The 14,539-nt window shown below is 41.8% G+C and overlaps 1 long non-coding RNA gene across 1 annotated transcript; it reads right to left on the bottom strand.

Annotated features, from left to right (window-relative positions):
• Positions 1-7,336: 7,336 nt before the first annotated feature.
• Positions 7,337-13,555, bottom strand: LOC307130517. The gene is made up of 5 exons (XR_013817048.1): positions 13,506-13,555; positions 12,987-13,068; positions 12,552-12,602; positions 8,613-8,847; positions 7,337-8,352 (listed from the first exon to the last, which is right to left on the bottom strand). It is a non-coding gene; the product is annotated as an uncharacterized lncRNA (long non-coding RNA).
• Positions 13,556-14,539: the final 984 nt, after the last annotated feature.

The following is a 14,539-nucleotide window of genomic DNA, read 5'->3' as shown; positions in this document are numbered from 1 at the left end:
GTAAAGTTGACAGTATACAGATCCCTCAGCAAAATAAATAAATAAATAATCTTTTGTGTGGCAAAAATAAAATGTATGCCACAGCAAATGTATCTCCGCTACACATAACACAAATTCAAATTAAATCAATAATGACTAATTGGGACCTACAAAGTTTCTTTTCTTCTTAAAAAAATATTTCAAAATACAGTGAATGAATGAATGGATGAATGAATGGATGGAAGAACGAACGAATAATGAAGCTCATGGCTTCAAAAAAAATTAATTAAAGTTAAAGTTAATTAAAAAGTTACAGCTAAATGAAGTCAGAAAGTTACAACTCAAAAACAACTTCCACAAAACTAACGTCACAGAACACAAGTTTATTTCAATGCACATTTACTTGACCATTCGTAAATAATATATGAGTAAATTCAGAGTAATGCAGACCGTCCCGAAGATTCACAAACGCTTCGTAAACATCAGATTTTATAGTTAAATGTGTGCATGTTAATGAATTCCAATCATTCTTAAATTAATGGCTTTATGAACGATTTACACAAAAATTTGTTCTACTCGTGTTTCATAAATGAAGTCATGGCTCATTTTATGTTCTGTGGAATACTTGATTCTGATTGGTCAATCGCGTAATCCAGCAACAACCAGTAAAAAAAACATAGGTCCTCCAGATTCACAAACGGTTCAGATTTGATAGTTTAACAGGGGTGGGCAATTCATTTTCCCAAGGGGCCACATGAGAAACTGGGGCGGTTGTAGATGGCTGGACCAATTGACTTCAGTAAATAAATCTTTATTAGTTCATGCCTTGTTAAAAACTTCACATTCTGCATAATTTTTTTTTTAATGTTAGCTAACATATTTAAGGGCTAACAGCAAAGCTTTCTTGAAAGCTGTCCTACATGATCGTGAACACATTTGAGTGAAGGTGCAAACAGTTTCTGTAAAATAAAAATAAAAGCAGTGTGGTTGTATTGCGTGCACCTAATTATTTGCCTTTGACTTTTAATTTACTAATTACAGGGCTCAAAGCTGAGGATTTTTTCTATTGGCTCTGTGTTTTGACGTTTTAAACAAAAAAATGTTTAATATTGATATTTGAAGTTATTTAAAATACAAAAGATACTTTAAATGTGAAATTAAAACCGCCAGTAGGTGGCAACTAGTCACTGTTAATGTGAGATTCAACCGATTCATTCAAGAATGAAGGATTTCACTGCATAAGAGGGTCATTGAGATTGCCGTCTTTCCCGTCATGTGTTGCTCAAAGACGCAAAACAGTGCTGTGATATTTTTTTGGAACTTCTTTCTTTGGCGAAATAAAGCAAAAACAGGCAATATGGTGTCTAAAAAGTAGGTATCTTAATATTAACATTAAGTCTAACATGCTAGAGTACATCACAGAGCGTTTGCACGCTCTCTATAGGTGTGTTTCTGTTTGGCTTTTGTAAAGTGAGGGAAATACTCAATGTCAGATCATCAAAACAACACTTACGATTTTATCGTAGACAGTATACACTGAACAAAATTATAAATGCAACACTTTTGTTTTTGCCCCCATTTTTCATGAGCTGAACTCAAAGATCTAAGACTTTTCTATGTACACAAATGGCCTATTTTCTCAAATATTCAAATCTTTGTTAGTGAGCACTTCTCCTTTGCCGAGATAATCCATCCACCTCACAGGTGTGGCATATCAAGATGCTGATTAGACAGCATGATTATTGCGCAGGTGTGCCTTTGGCCTTTTATTGTGGCCAGCCTCTCTAAAATGTAGTTTTATCACACAGTACAATGCCACAGATGTAGCAAGTATTGAGGGAGCATGTGTAACAGAGGCCAGTTAGTAGTTGCTGTGCAAGTAAAACTAGCTAGGGGTTGCTCCTTGTCAGCACGTCCGAATCTCATGCCGGCAGACCAGGGTTCGGGTCCCACTCGGAGAAGGTGGTTTGAACAGGAGGGGTTACATTGGTGCCGTGACCCGGATGGGAGTGAGGTTTAGCGGGGTGTGTGTAACAGAGGTCAGCTAGTAGTCGCTGTGCGAGTAAACCTCACTCCTCTGATCTCAAGAGATGCTCTAGCGACTGACACTAGAGGTTGCAGCCTTTAGCCTCCTTGTTAGAGCGCCCAACTCTCATGCCGGCGGACCCGGGTTCGAGTCCCGCTTGGAGAGGGCGGTTCGAACAGGAGGGGTTACATTGGTGCCGTGACCCGGATGGGAGTGAGGTTTAGGGGGTGAGTGTAACGGAGGTCAGCTAGTAGTCGCTGTGCGAGTAAACCTCACTCCTCTGATCTCAAGAGATGCTCTAGCGACTGACACTAGAGGTTGCAGCCTTTAGCCTCCTTGCATCCGACTCTCATGCCGACGGACCCGGGTTCGAGTCCCGCTTGGAGAGGGCGGTTCGAACAGGAGGGGTTACATTGGTGCCGTGACCCGGATGGGAGTGAGGTTTAGTGGGGTGAGTGTAACGGAGGTCAGCTAGTAGTCACTGTGCGAGTAAACCTCACTCCTCTGATCTCAAGAGACGCTCTAGCGACTGACACTAGAGGTTGCAGCCTTTAGCCTCCTTGTTAGAGCGCCCAACTCTCATGCCGGCGGACCCGGGTTCGAGTCCTGCTTGGAGAGGGGGGTTCGAACAGGAGGGGTTACATTGGTGCCGTGACCCGGATGGGAGTGAGGTTTAGGGGGTGAGTGAAACGGAGGTCAGCTAGTAGTCGCTGTGCGAGTAAACCTCACTCCTCTGATCTCAAGAGACGCTCTAGCGACTGACACTAGAGGTTGCAGCCTTTAGCCTCCTTGCATCCGACTCTAATGCTGACGGACCCGGGTTTGAGTCCCACTTGGAGCGGGTGGTTCCAACAGTAGGGGTTATACATGCAATTGGCATGCTGACTGCAGGAATGTCCACCAGACCTGCTGCCCGTGAATTTAATGTTCATATCTCCACCATAAGCCATCTACAAAGGCAGAGAATTTGGCAGTACATCCGACCGGCTTTACAACCGTAGACCACATGTAACCACACTAGCCCAGGGTCTCAACATCCAGCATCTTCACCTCCAAGATGGTCTGAGACCCGCCACCCAGGGAGCTGCAGCAACAATCGGTTTGCATAACCAAAGAATTTCTGCACAAACGGTCTCAGGGAAGCTCATCTGCATGCTTGTCGTCCTCATCAGGGTCTCGACCTGACTGTAGTTTGCGTCGTAACCGACTTGAGTGGGCAAATATTAAGATGGATATTAAGATGGCGCCGCCGTGCTCGGTCGCCGTTCAGGTCGCTCCGCTAAGACTTTGCTTTTATTTATTATTCTACTCTCTTTTACTCTCTATTTTTTCCAACGGATCATCTGCTTTGATCTGTTACGACAGCAAAACACTTCTGGAAATTGGTTACCGCTACACTGACCTGTTTCAGGACACTTTCTCCAATCTTCCATCTGAGATTCGCCGGGACGCCGAGTTGAACAATGGCCACTCGAGTCGACGGCGAAGATTCAAAAAACACCGCGGGAAACGCGCTGGGATCCGCAACAGACTGAGAAAAAGAGCATTCAGTCCTCCTCTCCCGAGCATTTTGCTCGCAAATGTCCAATCCTTGGAGAATAAGATGGACGATCTTAGAGCCAGGATAAGTTTTCAACGGGACATGAGAGACTGCAACATCTATTGTCTGTCCGAAACATGGCTCACGCCAGCGGTCCCGGATACAGCCGTGACGCCGTCCGAGAACTTCTCTGTTTTTCGGATGGACAGAACAGCCGAGACCGGGAAATCTAAAGGCGGTGGAGTGTGTTTCATGATAAACAAGAAATGGTGCGATCCTAGGAACATCTCCATTCTTTCGCGATCCTGCTCGCCTCACTTGGAACATTTAACTCTCATGTGCCGGCCTTTCTACCTGCCGAGGGAGTTTTCCTCGGTCATCGCCACTGCCATTTATATTCCACCACAGGCAGACACGGGGCTGGCTTTATCTGCCCTCCATGATGTGACCAGTGGCTTCATAAACAAACACCCCGACGCTGCTTTCATCGTCGCGGGTGATTTTACCAAAGCTAACCTAAAGAAAGTATTGCCAAACTTTCACCAGCATGTCTCCTGTCCCACACGAGGAGCAAACACACTGGATCATTGCTACTCTCCGTTTAAGAACGCCTACAAAGCTCGTTCACAGCCAGCTTTTGGCAAATCGGACCATGCCGCCATTTTCCTCACACCGGAATATAAACAAAGGCTCGTTCAAGAGCCCCCGGTGAGGAGGGAAGTCAAACGCTGGTCATCCCATTCAGAGATCACGCTACAGGCAGCTCTTGATGACGTCGACTGGGACATGTTCCGCGCGAGTTCTGAAGACGTCAGCGAGTTCACAGAAGTGGCGCTCTGCTTTATCAACACACTGACAGAGCAAGCCACACAAACAATAACTATAACGTCCTTCCCTAATCAGAAACCATGGGTGGACAGTTCAATCCGCACTGCAGTTAACACGCGCACTATCGCGTACAATGCCGGTCTCCAAACGGGGGATATGAGGGTGTACAAAGCTTCATGTTACGCCCTCCGGCGCGCCGTTAAAGCCGCAAAACTCCGCTATAAAGACCGAGTGGAATCTCATTTCCAACTCAACGACTCCCGGCGGATGTGGCAGGGACTGAGGACCATCTGTGCTTTGGGAACTAAATCCTCTGCAGAGGTGAGAGCTGATCCGTTGCTGGTGAACGAGTTAAACTCTTTCTACGCTCGCTTTGATGGTAATCGCGGCAGCGCGACTCCGGCGAGTGACGCGTCAGAGAGAGTCCCTCAGAGCAGCAACAGTCACGTGATCTCTGTCTCGGAGGACGAGGTTCGGAGAGCACTCAAACGTGTGGATGTCAGGAAAGCTGCTGGGCCGGATGGTATTTCAGGTCGTGTTCTGCGGTCCTGTGCTGATCAGCTCGCAGGGCTCTTTACATCCATATTTAACGAGTCCCTTGCTACATCTGTTGTCCCCACCTCCTTCAAACGATCCTCCATCATCCCTGTACCTAAGATCAGTAAACCCTCTTGCCTAAATGACTATCGTCCAGTGGCTCTCACATCTTTAGTCATGAAGGTCTTTGAGAGACTCATTAAAAACAACATTTGCTCCTCCATTCCTGACACTTTGGACCCTCTTCAGTTTGCCTATCGTCCCAATAGATCGACTGAAGATGCCATTTCTCACGTCCTTCACTCCTGCCTCACTCACATCGACAGCAAAAGTGGGAACTATGTCAGGCTGCTATTTATTGACTATAGCTCAGCCTTTAACACCATAGTTCCCATTAAGCTAACACACAAACTCCTGGATCTAGGCCTGAATTCTTCTCTCTGCCTCTGGATTGAAGATTTCCTCACTGGCAGACCCCAGGCGGTGAGAGTAGGCCAGTTCACCTCCACCTCCATCACCCTGAGTGTTGGAGCTCCACAGGGCTGTGTGCTGAGTCCCCTGCTCTACTCTCTCTACACCCATGACTGTTTGTCCACACACAGCTCCACCTCGATCATCAAGTTTGCTGATGATACTGTTGTCCTGGGTCTCATCTCCAACAACAATGAGACGGCATACTTGGACGAAGTGGAGCAACTGACATCATGGTGCCAGGACAACTGTCTCTCTCTGAATGTTAACAAGACCAAAGAACTGATTGTGGACTTCAGGAAGAGACAGCATCGGTCATACTCCCCTCTCATGATCAGCGGGACACCGGTAGAGAGAGTGAGCAGCTTCAAATACCTGGGTGTGAACATCTCCGAGGATCTGACCTGGACTACACACATCCAGACACAGGTGAAAAAAGCCAGGCAAAGACTGTACCACCTGCGCCAGCTGAGGAAATTCAGGGTTTCACCAGCCATCCTGAAAACTTTCTATCGAGGGGCGATAGAAAGTGTCCTGACTCAGTGCATCACAGCGTGGTACGGGAACAGCACCAGTCACGACTGCAAAGGCCTGCAAAGAGTGGTGCGCTTATCCGAGCGCATCTCAGGCTCAGCTCTCCCGTCTCTGCAGGACATCTACACCAAACGCTGCAGAGGTAGAGCTACTAAAATCATCAGAGACATTAATCACCCTGCAAACTCTCACTTCACCCTGCTGCCATCTGGTAAGCGCTTCCGTAGCCTGATGGCAAAGACTGAAAGACTCAGGAGGAGTTTCTTCCCCCAGGCCATCAGACTCCTGAACTCAGTCACGTGACTTCACTTCACCCCCGCACACACATAAACATCCAGTTTAAACATTAACATCCACATACTGCCATTGCACTGCACTTTACTTTCCTATTGTTACTGCGTAACAACCTGTAATAAACCTTGCACATTATACTTCTTTATATATACATATATATATATTTATGTTAACCACTTATTTCTAAGTCTACAGTTTATCTCACTTATCATATCCACTTATTTTTTTATATTTTTATATTTTAATTTTTATATTTTTATTTTTTATCTTATTTCCTATTTTTATCTTTTACTTGATTTATTTATAATTCTACTTATGTTAATACTTTTTATTCTAATTTTATTCTATTTCTATTTTAATTTCTTGTAACTGTTATTTGCACTGTCCATGGAGCGGACCTGTTTACATTTCACTGCCAGTTGTATATTGTGTATATAACTGTGTATGTGACAAATAAAACTCTTGAATCTTGAATCTTGAATCAAATGCTCACATTCACCGGCGTCTGGCACTTTGGACAGATGTGTTCTCTTCACGGATGAATACTGGTCTTCACAGTACATTGCAGATGGCAGACAGCATGTATGGCGTTGTGTGGGTGAGCGATTTGCTAATGTCAACGTTGTGGATCGATTGTCCCATGGTGGCGGTGGGGTTAAGGAATGGGCAGGCGTATGTTATGGACAACGAACACAGGTGCATTTTATTGATGCCATTTTGAATGCACAGAAATACCGTGACGAGATCCTGAGGCCCATTGTTGTGCCATTTATCCATGACCCCATGTTGCAAGGATCTGTACACAATTCCTGGAAGCTGAAAACAGCTGTTGCACTGTGTGAGGCAAATGGTGGTCCCACCAGATACTGACTGGTTTTCGGAGCCCCCAATAGCAGTAAAGTGGCCTTTTATTGTGGCCAGTCTAAGGCACACCTGTGAAATAATCATGCTGTCACCTGTGCATCTTGATATGCTACATCTGTGAAATTATCTTGGCAAAGGAGAAGTGCTCACTAACACAGATTTGTGAACAATATTTGAGAGAATTAGGCCTTTTGTGTACATAGAAAAAGTCTTAGATCTTTTGAGTTCAGTTCATGAAAAATGGGGGCTAAAACAAAAGTGTTGCGTTGATAATTTTTTTATTATTTCGTATATTGACAAATAACTGATTGTTGTTTTTCTTACATTTGTTTCCAGTCTCTTTTAATTGGTATTTCTGAGTAAGCGTCCAATCAAAGAATAAATAAATCATTTTCTTCTTGTCCAACATATAAAACACAAATCTTGTGGCATTTCACAGCAACGTCAGTTTATTAGGTAATAAACTGCACGTTTACTTTATGTGAATCCATATGATTTACAAAAAAATTTGCTCACTGTGACACAGAACAATGCTTTTTAATATGAGTCTCTAGATACTTTGATTTGGTGAAGCTCTTCGCACACTGAGTACAGTGGTACGGCTTCTCTCCAGTATGAAATCGCTCATGTGATTTCAGGAGTCCAGAATTACTGAAAATCTTATCACAATATGAGCACTTATAAGGTCTTTCTCCAGTATGAATTCTTTGGTGCCAATTCAGACTTATAGCTCTAGTAAAGCTCTTCCCACAGTCCGAACACACATGATCTCTCACTTCATCGTGTGTTTTCTGGTGCTGTTTAAAATTATCCAGCCTTGAAAAACTCTTTCCACAGTGAGAACACACATGAGGCTTCTCATCTGAATGAACTATCAGGTGTTTTTTTAGCTGTGATGATGAAATAAACTCTTTACCACACTGATCACAGTTAAATGGTTTAACTCCAGAGTGACGGAGCAGATGATAATTGAGCTCAGTTAAATATGTGTAACTCTTTCCACACTGAGTGCATGTATACGGTTTCTCTCCAGTGTGAATTCTCATGTGTGTGTTAAGGTGTGCTTTTTGTGTGAAACTCTTTCCACACTGAGGGCATGTATACGGTTTCTCTCCAGTGTGAATTCTCAAGTGTTTGTCAAAGTCTCCTTTACTTTGGAAACTCTTTCCACACTGAGTGCAGATGAGCAGGTTTTTGGCTTTTGTTCTTTGAGTTGTAAATGTATGTTGTTCCTCCTCTTCATTCAGTTCTTGTCTTTGCTGTTTCACTTCCACCTGGTCTAAAATACACATAAAGTTAGAATCAGTTCAAGTGAACCCTGATTTAATAGCAGAAAGCTACAGAGATCAGGTATCAGATCTTTCATGAGGCAAAGTTTTATTCTGTCATTCACTTGTTAATATAGCTAAAATACGCTTGACAACTGCTATACAAGGTTATGATCATTTAGATGCATTTCAGATAATTTACCATCCATATGCTGATTAATCCATATCTACCAAATCAGTCAACAATGAAGAATCAAGAATGGACACCAACCTGTTTGTTGCTCAGTATCTTCATGTTTTATTCTGGATGGTTCTGGATCCCTCATGTCTTCAATCTCCTCTTTAATAAACTCCATCTTTAACAGTCACACAGATTTCAGCTGCTACACCTGGAGTTTGTCCTTCTCTTGTAGGATGATGTGAATATTCCCAGTATTTATTGGTGAATTGTTGTGGGAGGGGCTTCACTGCAGGTGTGAACTGTGATCACTGTGTTTTGATTCCATCTGCATTTAAAAAGTACAGGCCATAATGTTTAACTGAGCTGCTGAAAAGCCAAAAGTTCACTCTTTTCACATAATTCTGTTGTTGTCAAAAGTATAGACTCCGGTACCTAGTCGGTACTGAAATTTTAAAACGGGGGATCTAACCCCACGTAGAAGGGGACGTTTTCTAAATGTGATGAAAATATCGAACCTTCATAGTCAAGTCCAGTCAACTTTATTTATATAGCAGCTTCACAGTGTTAAACAGCGAAATAATGCAACAGAATTTTATTCGGCCGTATAGCCGTTCTGGAGAAAATGGTGATGTCATCAGTTCATTTCAATTATCATACAGTGACAATGTGGGATTTAGATCAGTAATTAAGTTTATATGGTTAATTTAGTTTAATAATTAGATTTATTTGGATATTTAGTTGAAAAATGTAGTGTCCCCAACTGAGCAAGCCAAGCCAGAGGCGAAAGCGGCAAGGAAACCAAAACCCCATCAGGTGACCTAATGGATAAAAATAAACCTTGGGAGAAACCAGGCATAGAACATTAGGGATGTTCCTAAAATGTCCGGTTTTGGTTATGAACATGCTGCAGTACAAGGTTCCTGATATGACTTTAGTGGGATGTTCCATTTTGGTTATTCTATGGTAACACAGCAACATTACAAAGAGGACATTTGGGACGCTAACAGAACGTTCCCACATGGTCCTCTGTTGGTCATGTAATATCGTTCCATTTCGGTAATTCTATGGTCAGACAGCAACGTTACTAGGGATAGGGCGATTACCGGTTTCACGATAAACCACAATAAAACGTAATGACGTTTAGTATTATCATTTAAAATTTAATTATTAGGGGTGTGACAAGATCTCTTGCCGCGAGACTAAACTGTGACAAGATTTCTTGTCGAGCTGAAAAGTTAGGATAGAATATGCCAACGCTATGTTTAGGCCTCCACTCTAGTTTTGCTTTTTATAGAAATAAAAACTATTTAATTCAGGTAGATAACAGTCGCTTTAATTCCATCAGCTGAGCTGTTCGAGTCGTACATAGTTCGCAGCACTGATCACGCGACGAGAACAATGAGCGAGTGTTATGAGTGTTACATGTTAGTAAAGCGCTCACATTGAGCATGTGTTACGAGTGTGTGTTACGTGTTTGTGAAGCGCTCGCATTGAGCGTGTTACGAGTGTGTGTTACATGTTAGTGAAGCGCTCGCATTGAGCGTGTGTTATGAGTGTGTTACGTGTTAGTGAAGCGCTCGCCTTGAGCGTGTGTTACGAGTGTGTGTTACATGTTAGTGAAGCGCTCGCATTGAGCGTGTGTTACGAGTGTGTGTTACGTGTTAGTGAAGCGCTCGCATTGAGCATGTGTTACGAGTGTGTGTTACGTTATAGTGAAGCGCTCGCATTGAGCGTGTGTTACGAGTGTGTGTTACGTTATAGTGAAGCGCTCGCCTTGAGCGTGTGTTACGAGTGTGTGTTACATGTTAGTGAAGCGCTCGCATTGAGCGTGTGTTACGAGTGTGTGTTACGAGTGTGTATTACGTGTTAGTGAAGCGCTCGCCTTGAGCGTGTGTTACGAGTGTGTGTTACATGTTAGTGAAGCACTCGCATTGAGCGTGTGTTACGAGTGTGTATTACGTGTTAGTGAAGCGCTCGCATTGAGCATGTGTTACGAGTGTGTTACGTTATAGTGAAGCGCTCGCCTTGAGCGTGTGTTACGAGTGTGTTACGTTATAGTGAAGCGCTCGCATTGAGCGTGTGTTACGAGTGTGTGTTACATGTTAGTGAAGCACTCGCATTGAGCGTGTATTACGAGTGTGTATTACGTGTTAGTGAAGCGCTCGCATTGAGCATGTGTTACGAGTGTGTTACGTTATAGTGAAGCGCTCGCATTGAGCGTGTGTTACGAGTGTGTGTTACATGTTAGTGAAGCACTCGCATTGAGCGTGTATTACGAGTGTGTATTACGTGTTAGTGAAGCGCTCGCATTGAGCGTGTTACGAGTGTGTGTTACGTGTTAGTGAAGCACTCGCATTGAGCGTGTTACGAGTGTGTGTTACGTGTTAGTGAAGCACTCGCATTGAGCGTGTGTCACGAGTGTGTGTTACGTGTTAGTGAAGCGCTCGCATTGAGCGTGTTACGAGTGTGTGTTACGTGTTAGTGAAGCACTCGCATTGAGCGTGTGTTACGAGTGTGTGTTACGTGTTAGTGAAGCGCTCGCATTGAGCGCGTGTCACGAGTGTGTGTTACGTGTTAGTGAAGCGCTCGCATTGAGCGTGTGTCACGAGTGTGTGTTACGTGTTAGTGAAGCGCTCGCATTGAGCGTGTTACGTGTTAGAGAAGCGCTCGCATTGAGCGTGTGTTACGAGTGTGTGTTACGTGTTAGTGAAGCGCTCGCATTGAGCGTGTGTCACGAGTGTGTGTTACGTGTTAGTGAAGCGCTCGCATTGAGCGTGTGTTACGTGTTAGAGAAGCACTCGCATTGAGCGTGTGTTACGAGTGTGTGTTATATGTTAGTGAAGCGCTCGCATTGAGCGTGTGTTACATGTTAGTGAAGCGCTTGCATTGAGCGTGTGTTACGAGTGTGTGTTACGTGTTAGTGTACTGGACCCTGGCGGAGGATTGCGCAGCAGAAGTGTCAGATTTATATTTTAAAATGTGCGTTCAGCACCACCGCTCCCTATTCACAGTGTATGCACGATTGCGAAATTGAAAGTGAAAGTAAACGGGAGCTGACATTCAAAGTGACTTCAATACATTACCGCTGTTTGAAAGCGGCTCTCTGAGGCACGCAAAGCCATCTCGTTGCAACCATCTCTTAGCTCTGTATCATGCTTTATGAAAATGTGGTCTCTATTTGCACTTTGAATATTGAGTACTTTGATTATGGTTTTATGGTTATTGTTTGCACTTAATATCTATGATCAGTTTGTGGGAAGGAGTTCAGTTAGGAGGTCAAAAGAAGCTCATGTGCAGTTCTAAGGTCTGAACAGACAACCATACAGGAGCCAGTCAGTTGAGTTTGTGGAAAAACTTTAACAGTACTTGTTGTCTTAACTGCATATTTTTATGCAGTAAAGTTTTATGCATATTTCATTTTAAATACAATTAAAAACGGAGATGCAAGTTAACAGCATGTTGCATTTGAATGAAACGAGAGCGCACGTTCGTTTTGATGCATGGATGTGTGCTGTTATAATGCGTTGCTATTGATGATGGCCATTATAAGGAAGGAAATGCCACAGAATAGAATCTTGCTTAAAAAGTGCATAGAGCTTTATTTGTTTTATGTTGATTTTCAAATATACACTGAACAAAATTATAAACGCAACACTTTCTTGTCCCCAATTTTCATGAGCTGAACTCAAAGATCTAAGACTTTTTCAATGTACACAAAAGGCTTATTTCTCTCAAATGTTGTTCACAAATCTGTGTTAGTGAGCACTTCTCCTTTGCCGAGATAATCTCACAGATGTGGCATATCAAGATGCACAGGTGACAGCATGATTATTGCACAGGTGTGCAATACAATAATTTGCTGGCCACAATAAAAGGCCATTTTTTACATTTCAGTACTTGGTACCGAAGTCAGTACTTTTGACAACACTACCTCATTCATTAAGGAGATGTCTGAGAACTGCTGTAAATTGGCACATTAAGCTCATTTTATTGGTGTTGACAGGCTGAAACAAACTAGAGGATCATCACCTTTGAAATTTCACTCCAGTTCTTGTCTTTGCTTGTTCACTTCCATTGGGTCTGAAATAAAACATATTAAGTAGAATCAGTTCAAGGAGGATAAATGTGAAGATTCAAGTGAATCCTGATTTTAAAACAGAAAACAAGTGCGATCAATGTGTCTGTCTATCAAATTTATGATGAGCCCAATGTTAGTTCTGTCATTCTCTTGTTAATTGTCAAAATCTGAATAATAACTGCTGTACAAGATTATGATCGAAGTGCATTTATGTCATATATCCCTGGATTATTTGCTCATTTTTCACAGCTCTTATGATTGGTATCTAACAATATACATAAACTTAGCCAGTGATCATCACGGATTTAAACAATTCATGTCAGACATAAAGGTAAAATAGAATTAATCAAGATAATCTAGTGATTCGGATCATTCAAATTACACACCAGTGAATGCTGTCAAAACATGTTTGTCTTGTAAATATGTAGTGGATTTCACCACAGACACCAGGATCTTCTGGGACCACGTCTGCAGTTTATTGAGGGAGAACAGACAATCAACACACACACACACACACACACACACACACACACACACACACACACGTTAAGTCCCGTTCTCCCTAACAGTAACTGCAATTCATCTAACACACAGGTCACAGATAAGGCTATTAACATGCATTAACACCACAGTGAAATATACACACATTTACTACACTAAACGACATTTACACACACTCAATCCATCAAAATTATATGTGGAGAAATGTATTAACAGGAAAACCGAGCGCTCTAATTCGGCGCGCGGGCGGCAACATAAAACAAACAATACATCGAACTGTTAGCAGAAAACACGCATAAACAAACTTCCGTTTTTATGGCAATTCTATAATTAATACCAACTCCCAAATTCACTTAATACAGCATATTTTCATTATTTAATGCAGAGACACTGCTGAGACCTACCTCTCCAGTCACAGGCTGTTCTGGCTGCGCATGCGCGACCGGTCCATTACAAATGACGTCATTCACAAAACGAACTCAATCCATTTTTGATAAACAAATCTTGCCTTTCCATGTCTCCCTAAGGTGAAAGAACTTCATTTTAAAATAATAAATGATATATACCCATCTAAAGAATTTATCAAATCTAAATTTGATATTGACGAAAACTCTTGTCAATTTTGTGAAACTGATATTGAAATCACTGAGCATATCTTTTTGTCTCAATTATATAGTAAACTGTCATGTATTAAATTTTGTGTACTTAAAAAAGATTGTTCACAATACTTTTTGATTAATAACCTGTTTGAACTTGGTAAACACTTCATTCATAAATGTAGATTTTTGAAAATCCCGCCCTCTTTCCCTCATTTTACTAAGTTTTGCAAAGTTTTTGCTACTTCACTTCATACACTTTCAAAAGCAGAGTTGCTGATTTCTTAAATGAGCTTTGTACAATATCTCCTTGTAACTACCCCTTGCAAGAACCTACTTTTTTTCTATAAATGTTAGTCTTTATTTTTTTTTCTTTTCAATAATCTTTATTTATTTTTCTGACCTTTCTTGATGGTTTGATTTGAGAATTCATTGCTGTTACATGTAATTTGCATCTATGTCTGCTTCTTGGAAATTTGTTAATTGTTACTGCTTGTTTATGTAATTATATATTTTTGTTTATCAAAAATTATTATTTTTTCGCTGTCTTGCAGAACAAAATAAATACGAAATACATAATGTAAAATAATATGAACAATTAATTGTTGAACACATAATTAATTGTATCAGAATCTTTTAAAAAAATTAATGGGAAAACAGGCATTCTTAAAAAAAAAAAAAAAAAATCTATTGATATTGTTTATAATGAATTGATTGAGGAATACTAAGAAGGTTGATTTCTAACAAAAAATATATAAATACTAAAAAATGTATGAGGAGGAGGGTAATAATAGACCCTTTTCACATTTCCGGGTTTCTCAGAGCGGAAGTCATCATAGTTG

This window comes from Gobio gobio (assembly GCF_949357685.1).
Source record: "Gobio gobio genome assembly, chromosome: 8".
NCBI lineage: Eukaryota > Metazoa > Chordata > Actinopteri > Cypriniformes > Gobionidae > Gobio > Gobio gobio.
The sequence above is the reverse complement of the archived record's forward strand: the minus strand, read 5'-3'. Positions and strand labels throughout refer to the sequence as shown.